A 4,776-nucleotide genomic window follows, 5' to 3' on the forward strand; every position below is an offset into this window, starting at 1 on the left:
AAAAAAAAAAAAAAAAAAAAGTATGTCTGGCAGAAAAAAAAAGCCATTTTACCAAAAATATTCAAATGATCAAGAAGAACTACGTCAAAAGCTGTAAGCTTTTTGGCAATGGATCTATTTATGTACACAACTCCTAAGTTCTCTTTCTGAAATATTTTCCTAGAGTTGCCAGCTCTGGATGTGTTAATGAACCCGCTTTCTCCCCACTCAGCCGCTCTCTTGTGGCATAGCTGTTCCTTCCCACGGTGCCTCGGGCTGGCCACGCTGCACAGGCTTTGAGACTCCCTTCTCTTCCCTGTGACAAACAATGGTCCTGATGTCTTACCTTGGCACTGCCATTCCAATACCCACCCTGCTTTTCAGCTTCCGCTCACTTTCCTTGTTTAGGCCAGCAGAATTTCCCACTTAGACTCTCCATGGTCCTCTCAACTGGGCTCCACCTTCTCCTCTCTTCCAAGTCAAAGCAGACACTGGTACCAGGATCCTTCTCCAAATTCTAGGCCTTATTTTCATTCTGGGAGAGCTTTTGCCTTTTTCAAGGCCAAGCTCAGTTCCTTCCTTTTCCTTGAAGCTACCTGACCCTCCCTCCTCCAGAACATCTCCCTCTTTTGAGTATCCTGGTAAACTCCACCTAGAAACACATTTTTTCTGCTGTGCTACAGTCTGATTACCTTTCCCATTCACTTTAGAAGACCGTGAGCTTCCTGAAGTCTTGATCAGTCTATTCTTTATCTCCCTTAACATGATACACAGTGGGCCCCCGAGTTATGACTCACCTGGCCTATGAACCACTTGGGTTATGACCAGAAATTGAGTTTTAACTTACAACCGAAATCTTGAGTTTTGACCCAAATGCCAGCTGCTTGTGCTTTCAGATGGTCTCAGGTACAGATTTAACCCTTAAAGAGCTCTGGAAGGAACATGACAACATCCTTTGCTGTGTGGGGTTAGTCGAGAAATCCTGGGCCACTGTCTCTCTAAGGACACAGCTCTGCCTGTGTAGAGACACTTTGAAGGCTGTGTAGAGGAGCCTGAGCCTTTGATGGACCAACTTGAGTTACAACCAGCCCTCATGAATGAATTGACTTCGTAAGTCAAGGGTCCACTGTACCATGTACACAGACAGTACCATAAATTTTTGCTAAATTAATCAGAGATTTATGGAAGCATCTTCTTCTAAAGGGGCCCACTTAATATCTGTCTAGACTGAGTTTTTCATTAAAATTTTTTTCTTTTGTCTATATCATCATGAAACTTACAGCACTAGAGAACTTGCTCTAAGGAATAAAAAGGCAACCTAGCATTATTGACATCACTCATTGTATGAGCAATGATTTAAACTTTGGGTCTGTTGTTAAACTTGTTCTAGCCTGATGTGCTGGGACAATTGTAAAGGTTAGGAAGCATCAGATAAAAGAAATGACTTGAAAGTTGTCTCTCCTTCAGCATTATGAAGAGAGAAGAGACACTGAAAATGAAACACCACTGAACTAAATACCACTAAAACTAAAATACAGGGTTCCTTGGTCCTCTAGGTCTGAGGTCATTGGTGTTAAAAGAGTAATATCCTGTGATTATATTTCATTTGCCAGCTCTCAGAGAATTTCTACAGAAGATGCTGAGAATATCTGTGAGTTACTTGATGCAGATATTTTTAAGCTAACTTTTAGAGGGCAAAACAGATCTGTAAATGAGAAAGGGAGCTTGATACACACATCTGGTGAACTAGCATTTTATGGTTACCTATGCTTTGACTCCATTCTTTGAGTTAAAAAGCAGAATACACCCATAATTCTCCAGACACACACAAGGGGATGGTGGGACTGAAAGGCTCTTTGATAACAGCCTCATAACAATACATAGATTACAATGAAGCAGACTGAATGTCCTCACTGAGTAGTGACTTCAGAAGCATCTAGTTGAGAAGGCCTGTGGCTTCCAGTCCAGGCTAAGGTGAGCAGGAAAGACTTTGGTGGGCATCAGTCATGCCTGCCACGTGTCGGGGTTCACAGGGACTGCACGAGTCCCAGTGTACTTGATGAGCAAGTCTAGCTCACTGCCTTGCTTTACAGGTGGGGAACTTGATCTCCGAAAGTTGCAGTGACTGCTGTTCAGGAACATCCCTTGCTGAGATCCAGTCATGCCACTCAGAAAGGACCCGATCTCACTAGAAACACTGCCCACTGAGGACTGAAACTGGGTTGAAGTCCTTGACTTTGCAGCTACAGCTAAGCCTCATTTCCACTCTGTGGCACTCACATTGGCTGCATGGTTATGCCCGAGGCTATTTAAGATCCAAAGGCCTCGTTTATGAAGACAGTGTCTCCTGAAAAATACTTACAAGGTGGCAATTTAATTGCCCATGGAGGGAAAACATTTTCCATTTTCCTGGATACAAATACATCTGTAGAAAAGGGAATAACTACTCCTCCATAGTAGGGGAGAGACTGGGGAACACACTCATTTTCAAAACTTCAGTTTGAAAAATCTCAATTGGAACCATAGCACCAAACTCTCTCTAAATGTGTGTGTTCCTGTTTGTCTGAATGGAGCATTCTGAGATATTCTGGTAACTCCATTTGCTTGTCACTTCCCCGAGGGGCACTTTGTCCTCCAGACGAAGAAAGGAGAGAGCAGAGCTTGAACCTGGGAAAAGTGGAAGTTACCTCTTTCCCGAAAGCTAATCTCCTGGCAAAGCTATAAATGTGACATATCATTGAGGATAATTAATTCACTCTTCATACATTTTACTCTTTGTTCACCATGATGGAGAAGTTCTCTAACATTCTTGTTTTCCCTCCAGTGGTACAGAAACCTCCAGATGCACTGGGGTTCTGCTATAGAATCTGCGACTTTCCCACCTCAAGAAAACACGTTTTGAAACTTAGTGGGAGAATTCAGATTGAAGGCAAATGGTACAGTTATATCAACACTTTGTTCCTATCCATGTGAAGCAGTCAGACAAATATTTACCCAATTCATCAGGAAATATGACTGGGACCCAAGCAAAATTGATTTCTTGCCTATCTGTCTGGCAGAGAGGTAAATTATAAAAGAGTAAATTGACAGGAACGTTGGGAGCTTTGTAAACATTTGGAATAGAAGGTTACTTTTCTTACACAACATTCTTAGTTTGAGGACAGGGAGATTTCAAATGGCATGGCATATAATTTTAAACATTCAGTGAAAAAATGGAAATGTCTGCAGTAAATTATTATCTTGTGTGATTTACACATGACTTGGCCGCACGAAGTACTGACCTAATCCAAAATATTTGCAGCAACAACAGCGTAACACACCTGCAGGGGCAGAGAAGAAAAGGACATTGTGCCCTTGAGCCTTTCTTGGTCCTTGGCCAGCTCCAAGACTTCCAGGAGTTACCAGGTCTTGCTTTGAGAACGTCCAGTGTGGGCTAAGCAGGCTGGACACATTCATCCCCTGAGCCTTCTTGGAACTGGAGGTTCAGAGGGGACAGAGGGGAGGGTCCCATGTGGGGTGTATCCGGGGTTTGCTAGTACCCTGGCTGGGACAGAGTGTGGTGAAGACCAAGGAGTTGAAGTGGATCCCCAGGATGACAATGGGGACCGAGGGGTCCGAGGGAGGAAAGGCCCCTGAGAAGGCAGCGTAGGCGGAGGGTCCTGCCTGGTGGGTAAGACTAGGAAGGACTCCTGGTGCTTGCAGCCATTCCTCAGGATGAGTTCGCTGTGCCTGAAGCGATAAGCATTAGCATAGCATCTGGAAATGTGTGATTCTCCTCCCTACCGTAGATAATGGAAGGGTCCTTGCCTCTCATGTTCGTTCACTGTCTCCATCACTTTCCCTGTCCCTGGGACAAAGTACCCAACACCCTCAACTGAAGGGAGGAGAGCTTGATCTTGGCTCACATTCTCAATCCATTATTGGCTGGCTCCAAGGCAGGAAGACCTGGATGGAAGAGCCAGGGTGATGGAAAGTTGTTTCTGTCACGGCAGCCAGCAAGCAGAGAGAGAAGGGAGATGCACATTTCCGATCAGACCCATATTGTGATCGGCTGTCATACTTCATTTACAGGAAATGTGCTTACACCAGTATCTGGCACAGAGTAGGTGCTCAGTAATTTTCAGTATTATTGTAGTAGTGTTACTAAAAGTAGACTTAGAGACAGTCACTTTTCTGGACATACTTAGAACATATTTCTGCTCTCTGGAATAGCATCTTTTAGGACATAAACAGAGGAACTGTGCTGTATGCATACTTTTCATAATAATCACAGTTAGAATAGTGATATTGCATATCAGGCCCTGTGGTGAGCCCTGCACCTCCATTGTCTTATCTTATTGGATGCTCGTGACCACTTCCCAGTGAACTTGTGTGCTTTAGTGGAGGCTTGGACAGGTTAAACCCTTGCCGATGGCCACACAGTGAGGGAGTGGGGCCGCTGGGGCTCGAGCCATGCGGGGGGCCTCATTGCAGAGAAGTGACCATGGGCTTTCTGAGATGAGACAGTGCTCATACATCCATTATTTCTCAGATTTTTAAAATTATAATCACAAAGGCAGCAAAGCTAAGTATGAAGGCCCGGCAGGGAAGACAGGATCTGCTGATGAGACTGAGATCTGGGTGAAGGGACACAAATGCTTGAGAAAGGAATGTTCTCTGCTGGTTACTAGGGGCACAGAGCAGAAGCACTTGCAGCTTGGCCTGGCCCTAACTGGGCTCCAGCTGTCTCTCGGGGATCAGGGGCTGCAGTTTCCAGGAAGAGTGGAGCCTGCTGTTGACATTTTATTCTCTGGCCCT

The sequence above is a fragment of the Fukomys damarensis genome, unplaced genomic scaffold (genome assembly GCF_012274545.1).
Source record: "Fukomys damarensis isolate Sample0158 unplaced genomic scaffold, DMR_v1.0_HiC HiC_scaffold_20, whole genome shotgun sequence".
Lineage (NCBI taxonomy): Eukaryota > Metazoa > Chordata > Mammalia > Rodentia > Bathyergidae > Fukomys > Fukomys damarensis.